We start from the raw sequence: 10,566 nt of genomic DNA, 5'->3' as shown, positions 1-10,566 counted from the left end.
GTTTCAGAGGTTGCTCCTGCCTCTGTCAGACCATTAAGCCTGGACTTTTTATGTGAATTTGAATTCTGTTCAACGTTTTTCTCCAGTTCTGTCTAGGACTCTCTGTTGTGTTCCCTGTCTGGGTAGTCACTGGTGGTAGCTGGGCACCATCTAGTTCTTCTGGTCTCAGGCTGGTGGAGTCTCTGGTTCATTTGGTCCTTTAGTCCTTTGGGCTAGTATTTTCCTTGTGTTTTTTGTTTTCTTCATTCTCACTTGCTCTGAGTGGGATGGGACCCATAGATGTATCTTCGATGGTCGCTCGCAAGTTTTAAGACCCCAGACACTGCTCACCAAAGTGGGATGTAGAACATTTTCTTTATAAGCTATGTTATACCAGTTGACCAAGATGTCCCCCAAAACTGTGGTCCCCAGGCCCCAGTTCCAGCTACTGTGTCCCCCAAAGTGTTTGGATATGTCTAGGAAACTGCTTTTGCTTTAGTCCAGTTGTGCTGACTTCCCCTGTATTGTGTGTTGTCCTTCCCTTCACCTTAAGTTGACCCTATCTACTTAGTGATCTCCCCTTCCCCTTCCTCCCTGCCCTCTTAACCATCAAAGAATGCTTTTTTTCTGTATTTAAACCTTTTCTTGAGTTCTTATGACAGTGGTCTTATTCAATATTTGCCCTTTGGTGACTGACTTATTTCAATCAGAATGATGCCCTCCAGATCCATCCATGTTGTAAGATGTTTCGTGGATTCATCATTGCTTCATAGTATTCCATTGTGTGTATGTACCATAATTTGTTTATATATTCGTCTGTTGATGGGCATTTAGGTTGTTTCCATTTTTTGCTATTGTGAATAGTGCTGCAATGAACATGAGTGTGCATATGCCTAGTCAAATTTTTTTTTTTTTATGATGGCTCTTATTTCTCTCAGGTATATTCCTAGGACTGGGATTGCTGGATGGTGTGATATTTCTATTTCCAGCTTTTTAAGGAAGCGCCATATCATTTTCCAAAGTGGTTGTACCATTTTACATTCCCACCAGCAGTGCATAAGAGTTCCAATCTCCCCAAACCTCTCCAACATTTGTTCTTTTATATTAGAGCCAGCCTTTGTTGGGGTGAGATGGTATCTCATTGTAGTTTTGGTTTCCTTTTCTCTAATGTTTAATGATCATGAGTGTTTCCTCACATGCCTATTAGCCGCCTGAATGTCTTCTTTGCTGAAGTGTCTCTTCATATTCTTTGCCCATTTTTTAATTGGGTTGTTTGTCTTTTTGTTGTTCAGATGTTGCAGTATCTTGTAGATTTTAGAGATTAGATCCTTATTGGACATGTCATAACCCAAAATTTTTTCCCAATCTGTAGGTTCTCTTTTTACTCTTTTGGTGAAGTCTTTGGATGAGCATAACTGTTTGAATTTTTAGGGGCTCCCAGCTGTATAGTTCCTCTTCTGGTGTTTGTGCATTGTTAATTATGGTTTGTATACTATTTATGCCATGTATTAGGGCCCCTAGCATTGTCCCTATTTTTTCTTCCATGATCTTTACCATTTTAGAATTTATATTTAGGTCTTTGATTCATTTCGAGTTAGTTTTTGTGTATGGTGTGAGGTATGGGTCGTGTTTCATTTTTCTACAGATGGATATCCAGTTATGCCAGCACCATTTGTTAAAGAGATTGTCTTTCCTCATTTAACAGATTTTGGGCCTTTGTCAAATATCAGCTGTGTGTAGGTGGACAGATTTACATCTGGGTTCTCAACTCTGTCTCATTGGTCTACGTGTCTGTTGTACTAGTAACAGGCTGTTTTGACTACAGTGGCAGTATAAAAAAAAAGGCAACCATTGCCGAGTCGATTCCGACTCATAGTGACCTGGTGGATTTGAACCACCGACCTTTTGGTTAGCAGCCGTAGCTCTTAACCACTATGCTATCGGGGTTTCCCCATGGCAGTACTGTAGATTCTAAAATCTAGTAGTGTGAGATCTCTCACTTTGTTCTTCTTCAGTAATGCTTTACTTATCTGGAGACTTTTCCCTTTCCATATAAAGTTGGTGATTTGTTTCTCCATCTTGCTAAAAAAAATGCTGTTGGAATTTGGATCAGGGTTGCATTGTATCTATAGATCCCTTTGAGTAGAATTGACATTTTCACAATGTTGAGTCTTCCTATTCATGAGCATGGTATGTTTTTCCACTTATGTAAGTCTCTTTTGGTTTCTTGCAGTAATCTTTTGTAGTTTTCTTTTTATAGGTCTTTTATGTCTCCGGTTGGATTTATTCCTAAGTACTTTTTCTTCTTGGGGGCTATTGTAAATGGTAATGATTTGGTGATTTCTTTTTCAAAGTTCTCTTTGTTGATGTAGAGGAATCCAATTGATTTTTGTATGTTTATCTCATATTCTGTTATTTTGTTGAAATCTTCTATTAGTTTTAGTAGTTTTCTTGTGGATTCTTTGGGGTTTTCTGCCTATATGATCATATCATCTGCAAATAAGGATACTTTTATTTTTTCCTTACCAATTTGGATGCCCTGTGTTCTTTTTTCTTGCCTTATTGCTCTGGCTAGGACCTCCAGCAAAATGTTGAATAAGAATGGTGATAAAGGGCATCCTTCTCTGGTTCCTGTTCTCAAGGGGAATGCTCTCAGATTCTCTCCATTTAGAGTGATGTTGGCTGTTGGCTTTGTATAAATGCCCTTATTATGTTGAGGAATTTTCCTTCTGTTCCTATTTTGCTGAGAGTTTTTATCAGGAATAGATGTTGGACTTTGTCAAATGCCTTTTCTGCATTGATCATGTGGTTTTCTTTTGCTTTATTTGTGTGATGGATTATGTTGGTTGATTTCCTAATGTTGAACCACCCCTGCATCCCTAGTATGAATTCAGCTTTGTCATTATGTGTTATTTTTTTGATATGCTGTTGAATTCTATTAGCTAGGATTTTGTTGAGGATTTTTGTATCTATATTCATGAGGGAAATTGGTCTGTAATTTTCTTTTTTTGTGGTGTCTTTGCCTAGCTTTGGTGTTAGGGTTATGCTGGCTTCATAAATTAGTTCGGGAGTATTCCTTCCTTTTCTATGCTCTGAAATACCTTTAGTAGTTAACTCTTCTCTGAAAGTTTGGTAGAATTCTCCAGTGAAGCCGTCAAGGCCAGGGCTTTTTTTTTGTTGGGATTTTTTTCTATTACCTCTTCAATCTCTTCTTTTATTATGGGTTTATTTGGTTTTTCTACCTCAGTTTGTGTTAGTTTAGGTAGGTAGTGTGCTTCTAGAAATTTGTCCTTTTCCTCCAGGCTTTCAAAATTGTTGGAGTACAATTTTTCATAGTATTCTGTTATGACCCTTTTTGTTTCAGTTGGGTCTGTTGTGATATCCACTCATCTCACTTCTTATTCAGGTTATTTGCTTCCTCTCCTGTTTTTCTTTTGTCAGTTTGAACAGTGGTTTGTGGATTTTGTTGATCTTTTCAAAGAACTGACTTTTGGTTTGTTGGCTCCTACAATTGTTTTTCCGTACTCTATTTCACTCATTTGTACTCTAATCTGTATTATGTCCTTTCTTCTGGTGCCTGATGACTCCTTTTGCTGCTCTCTTTCTATTGGTTCAAGTTGCAGGTTTAATGTTTTGATTTTGGCCCTTCTTTTTGGATGTGACCATTTATTGCTATAAATTGACCTGTAACCACTGTGTTTGCTGTGTCTCGAAGGTTTTGGAAAGATGTGTTTTCATTCTCATTTGATTCTATGAATTTCTTTATTCCATCTTTGATTTCTTCTATAACCCAGTAGTTTTTAAGCAAAGTGTTCAGTTTCCATGTATTTGGTTTTTTTTTTCCTTGTTGTTTCTGTTATTGATTTCTACTTTTATGGCATTATGATCAGAAAAGATGCTTTGTTATTATTTCAGTGTTCTGAATTCTGTTAAGCCTTTCTTTGTGGCCTATAATGTGGTCTATTCTGGAGAATGTTCCATGAGCATTGGAAAAGAATGTATATTTTGCTTCTGTTGGGTGGAGCACTCTGTATATGTCTATGAAGTCAAGTTGATCGGTTGTGGCATTTAGATCTTCCATATCTTTATCAAGTTTCTTTCTAGATGTTCTGTCCTTCACCAAAAGTGGTGTATTGAAGTCTCCTATTATTATTGTGGAGCTGCCTAGCTCTCTTTTCAATGCTGTTAGAGTTTGTTTTATGTATTTTTGGAGCCCTGTCATTGGATGGGTAGGTATTTATTATGGTTATGTCCTCCTTGTGTATTTACCTCTTAATCATTATATAGTGTCCTTCCTTATCCTTTGTGGTGGATTTTTCTTTAAAGTCTATTTTGTCAGAGATTAATATTGCCACTCCTGCTCTTTTTTGGTTGTTGTTTGCTTCATATATTTTTTCCTATCCCTTGAGTTTTAGTTTGTTTATGTCTTTGTGTCTAAGGTGTGTCACTTGTAGACAACATATAGATGGATCATGCTTTTTTTTTTATTCTTTCTGCCACTCTCTGTCTCTTTACTGGTGCATTTAGGCCATTTACATTCAGTGTAATTACTGATAGGTATAAAAAAAATTTTTTTATGAGTTTACTGCTGTCATTTTGATGCATTTTTGTGCATGTGTGGTGTTGACAGTTTCTTTGTTCCACTTAATTTTCTGTGGTGAGTTCTTTTCCTTTATGTATTTTCTTTTCGTCTTTTTCATTATTGTTGATTTTGTGTTTGCTTAGTCTTCATGTTTTTCTTCTTTTTTATTTTGATGGGCAGGTTTGTTAGTTTCCCTTGTGGTTACCTTGAAATTTACCTTTATTTTTCTAAGTTTAAACCAGTCTTTCATTTCTTGATATCACCTTAACTTCCTCTCCATATGGAAGTTCTATGACTACGCTGTTTATTCCCTCTTTATTGTTTTGACATTGTCATAGTTTACATACTGAAGTCTCTGGTTTCCTATTTTCAGTCTTTCAGCTTTGATTTGTTTTTGTGAATTCCCTATCTGAGTTGAAAACTGGTTGATCTGTCCTGTGTCCTAGTCTTGGACTGTTGTCTGATATTGTTGGTTCTCTAATGAGAGGACTCCCTTTAATATTTCTTGTAACTTTGGTTTGGCTTTTACAACTTCCCTTAACTTCTGTTTATCTGGAAATGACCTAATTTTGCCATTGTATTTGAGAGACAGTTTTGCTGGATATATAATTCTCTTCTGGCAATTTTTTTTTCCTTCAAGGCTTTTATATATGTTATCCCACTGCCTTCTTGCCTACATGGGTTCTGCTGAGTAGTCAGAGCTGAGTCTTTTTGGTTCTGTTTTGTAGATGAATTTTCATTTATACCTAGCAGCTCTCAAGATCCTTTGTCTTTGGTTTTGGCAAGTTTGATTATGATATGTTTTGGTGGCTTTCTTTTGTGGGTTTCCTGTGTGGGGTTCGTTGAACTTCTTGGATAGATATCTTCTCGCCTTTCGTGATATCGGGGAAGTTTTCTGCCAGACAATCTTCAACAATTCTCATTGTGTTTTCTGTTATTAACCTCCCCCCCCCCCCATTCTGGTACTCTGATCACTTGTAGGTTTTTCCTCTTGATAGTGTCCCACATAATTCTTAGACTTTCCTCATTTTTTTAATTATTTTTTCTGATTTTTCCTCAAATAAATTGGTGTCAAGGGATTTGTCTTCAATCTCACTAATTCTGACTTCCATTGTCTCAATTCTGCTCCTATGACCTTCTATTGAGTTGTCTAATTCTGAAATTATATTGTGAATCTTTTGGATTTCTAGTTGCTGCCTTTCTATTGTTTCTAGTAGCCTGTTAATTTTGTTGTTTTGTTTCCATATTGTTTTCCTGAATTCCTCTATTACTTTGTCTGTGTGTTCCTTGGCTTGGTCTGAATTTTGCCTGATCTTCTTCCTGAATTTCTTAGAGAGCTCTGTGTATTAGTCTTTTGAATTCTTTCTCAGACAGTTCCCTTGCCTTATCTTCCCCCAGAAGGTTTTCCGGTTATTTATTTTGGTCACTTGCTGGAGCTATCTTGACCTGCTTCTTTATGTGATTTGATATTGACTGTTGTCTTCAAGGCATCAATAAGTTATATCTATTTATTATATGTTTGTTTACTGTGTCCTTACTTTTTGTTTTGTTTTGATATGCCTAGTAGGCTGGGCCCGTGAGCTACTTTGGTTGTTGGCGTCTTTGAAGTTCTCACGTCCTGTCTTTAGGTGGTCAGAGTAGCTACTAGGTGTGTGAGCCTAGAAGCCTGTTCACATTTCTTGTGGAGGTGTAGCACAGGTATCCAGGTCACTGGTCACTGACTATGTGGTGCAGACTCTCACCTACAGTCCTAGATAGGCACAGCTGCATGGGGTGTTCGGAGCATGCGGAAGTATCTGGCTGCAGCAGGGAGCAAGGCAGGGGGGCTGATGGCTTCCCCCAGGTACCTCAGTGGAACGCATGCCTCTTACCCCTAGAGCGCGTAGTGGGGGGGTATTGCAGCCAGTCTTTGGGTACCTGGTGGTGTTGGCTGGAGGGACAGGGAGGCACCACTGATTCTCAGGCCCCTGTCGTCAGTAGCCAGGTGGAGTGGGTGGTACCACCAGCCCTCAGGCCCCCGGTGTGGGTGGGCGAGACCCTTGCTTAGGTGTCAGGGAAATGTCAAATGTCATGAATCTGCAGCTCCCTCTTGGCTACTACAGTTGAAAATGAGTTTTGGGTGTGTGCCCTGCTGTTTCATGCTAATCAGGGCATGAGGTGTTGAACTGGCCCACACAGGTCTGGGCAGGGGTAAAGAGTGCTGCAAGTCTGTGGACTCCTTATGCCAGTGGCTGGGTGAAGGGGCAGGGTGCCTGTCCAGCCCTGAGTTCCCAGCTGAGGGGGCATGGCAGTTGTTGAATACTGCCAGGCTGGTGTCAGAGCAAAGCGGGGTGGAGGGTGGGTGAGAGGAGGGAAGCACTTCTCCACTGTGAAACTCTGTGAGGGGGGAGGGGTTATTTCACACCTGCGCAGTAGGTTAGAAGCTTGCACGTAAATTTTTCAGGACTGGTGTCGCTCCTACTTGGTTCTGAGGGCATGTGCAGACTCTCTGCTGCTTGGCTGCACCTAATGGGGTGAGGCTTATCTTTGAATGATGCTGCTTGCCTCAGCCAGTGTGCACTGTGCAGACTCAGCTAGCAGGGTGCAAGAGATCTTGTGATCTGTACTTCTCTGCTACTCTTGAATTGTCTCTCCTACCTGCCACTCAGTCCAATTCTTTAGCTTCGTCTTTGATGATTAGGGTTCCTAGATAGTCATATATAATCAATTCACTTGTTTTTTTCAGGTCTTTGTTGTAAGAGGGACAACAGGAAGTGTCTATTCTGCTATCTTGGCCCCACCTCACTTAAGCCCGATTTCTTTTTTTTGTATTTAATTTTTATTGTGCTTTAAGTGAAAGTTTACAAATCAAGTCAGTCTCTCACAAAAAAACCCATATGCACCTTGCTACACATTCCCAATTACTCTCCCCCTAATGAGACAGCCCGCTCCCTCCCTCCACTCACTCTTTTTGTGTCCATTTCGCCAGCTTATAACCCCCTCCACCCTCTCATCTCCCCTCCAGGCAGGAGATGCCAACATAGTCTCAAGTGTCCGCCTGATCCAAGAAGCTCACTCCTCACCAGCATCCCTCTCCAACCCATTGTCCAGTCCAATCCATGTCTGAAGAGTTGGCTTCGGGAATGGTTCCTGTCCTGGGCCAACAGAAGGTCTGGGGGCCATGACCACTGAGGTTGCCTCTAGTCTCAGTCAGACCATTAAGTCTGGTCTTATGAGAATTTGGGGTCTGCATCCCACTGTTCTCCTGCTCTCTTAGGGCTTCTCTGTTGTGTTCCCTTTCAGGCACTCATCAATTGTAGCCGGGCACCATCTAGTTCTTCTGGTCTCAGGATGATGTAGTCTCTGGTTCACGTGGCCCTTTCTGTCTCTTGGCCTCGTAATCACCTTGTATCCTTGGTGTCCTTCATTCTCCTTTGATCCAGGTGGGTTGATGCATCTTAGATGGCTGCTTGCTAGTCTTTAAGACTCCAGACACCACTCTTCAAAGCAGGATGCAGAATGTTTTCTTAATAGATTTTATTATGCCAATTGACTTAGACGTACCCTGAAACCATGGTTCCCAGACCCCTGCCCCTGCTACACTGGCCTTTGAAGCATTAGTTTATTCAGGAAACTTCTTTGCTTTCGGATTACTCTAATTGTTCTGACCTCCCCTGTATTGTGTGCTGTCTTTCCCTTCACCTAAAGTAGTTCTTATCTACTACCTAATTAGTGAATACCCCTCTCCCACCCTCCCTCCCTCCCCCCTCTCGTAACCCCAAAAGAATGTTTTCTTCTCAGTTTAAACTATTTCTCAAGTTCTTATAATAGTGGTCTTGTACAATATTTGTCCTTTTGCAACTGACTAATTTCACTCAGCATAATGCCTTCCAGGTTCCTCCATGTTAGGAAATGTTTCACAGATTCCTCACTGTTCTTTATCGATGCGTAGTATTGCATTGTGTGAACATACCATAATTTGTTTATCCATTCATCCATTGATGGGCACCTTGGTCACTTCCATGTTTTTGCTATTGTAAACAGTGCTGCAATAAACATGGGTGTGCATATATCTGTTCATGTAAAGGCTCATATTTCTCTAGGATATATTCCAAGGAGTGGGATTGCTGGATCATATGGTAGTTCTATTTCTAGCTTTTTAAGGAAGAGCCAAATCGATTTCCAAAGTGGTTGTACCATTTGACATTCCCACGAGGAGTGTAGAAGTGTTCCAATCTCTCCACAGCCTCTCCAACATTTATTATTTTGTGTTTTTTGGATTAATGCCAGCCTTTCTGGAGCGAGACGAAATCTCATTGTAGTTCTGATCTGCATTTCTCTAATGGCTAATGATCATGAACATTTCCTCATATATCTGTTAGCTGCCTGAATGTCTTCTTTAGTGAAGTGTCTATTCATATCTTTTGCCCATTTTTTAATTGGGTTATTTGTCTTTTTGCAGTTGAGTTTTTGCAGTATCATGTAGATTTTAGAGATCAGGCGCTGATCAGAAATGCCATAGCTAAAAACTTTTTCCCAGTCTGCAGGTAGTCTTTTTACTCTTTGGGTGAAGTCTTTGGATGAGCATAGGTGTTTGATTTTTAGGAGCTCCCAGTTATCTAGTTTTTCTTCTACAGTCTTTATAATGTTTTGTATACTGTTAATGCCATGCATTAGAGCTCCTAACGTTGTCCCTATTTTTTATTCCATGATCTTTATCATTTTAGATTTTATATTTAGGTCTTCAATCCATTTTGAGTTAGTTTTCGTGCATGGTGTAAGGTATGGGTCTTATTTCATTTTTTTGCAGATGGATATCCAGTTATCCCAGCACTATTTGTTAAAAAGACTGTCTTTTCCCCATTTAACTGTTTTGGGGCCTTTGCCAAATATCAACTGCTCATACATGGATGGATTTATGCCTGGATTCTCAATTCCGTTCCATTGGTCCACGTATCTGTTGCTGTACCAGTACCAGGCTGTTTTGACTACTGTGGCGGTATAATAGGTTCTAAAATCAGGTAAAGTAAGGCCTCCCACTATGTTCTTCTTTTTCATTAATGCCTTATTTATCCAGGGCCTCTTTGCCTTCCATATGAAATTGGTGATTTGTTTCTCCATCTCATTAAAGAATGTCATTGGGATTTGGATCGGAATTGCATTAAACGTATAGATCGCTTTTGGTAGAATAGACATTTTTATAATGTTAAGTCTTCCTATCCACGAGCAAGGTTATGTTCTTCCACTTATGTAAGTTTTCTTTTGGTTTCTTGCAGAAGTGTACTGTAGTTTTCTTTGTATAAGTCTTTTACATCTCTGGTAAGATTTATTCCTCAGTATTTCATGTTCTTGGGGGCTACTGTAAATGGCATTGATTTGGTGATTTCCTCTTTGAGGTTCTTTTTGTTGGTGTAGAGGAATCCAACTGATTTATATACGTTTATCTTGTATCCCAATACTCTGCTGAACTCTTCTATCAGTTTCAGTAGTTTTCTGGAGGATTCCTAAGGGTTTTCTGTGTATAAGATCATGTCATCTGCAAATAGAGATACTTTTACTTCTTCCTTACCAAACTGAATGCCCTTTATTTCTTTATCTAGCCTAATTGCTCTGGCAAGGACCTCCAGCAAAATGTTGAATAAAAGTGGTAATAAAGGGCGTCCTTGTCTGGTTCCCGATCTCAGTGGGAATGTTTTCAGAATCTCTCCATTTAGGGTGATTTTGGCTGTTGGCTTTGTATAAATGCCCTTTACTATGTTGAGGAATTTTCCTTCTGTTCCTATTTTGCTGAGAGTTTTTATCATGAATGAGTGTTGAACTTTGTTAAATGCCTTTTCAGCATCAACTGATAAAATCATGTGAGTCTTGTCTTTTGTTTTATTTATGTGGTGGATTACATAATTGTTTTTCTTTAATGTTGAACCATCCCTGCATACCTGGTATGAATCCCACTTGGTCATGGTGAATTATTTTTTTTGATATGTTGTTGAATTCTATTGGCTGGAATTTTGTTGAGGATTTTTGCA

Source organism: Loxodonta africana, chromosome X (genome assembly GCF_030014295.1).
Source record: "Loxodonta africana isolate mLoxAfr1 chromosome X, mLoxAfr1.hap2, whole genome shotgun sequence".
NCBI lineage: Eukaryota > Metazoa > Chordata > Mammalia > Proboscidea > Elephantidae > Loxodonta > Loxodonta africana.
The sequence above is the reverse complement of the archived record's forward strand: the minus strand, read 5'-3'. Positions refer to the sequence as shown.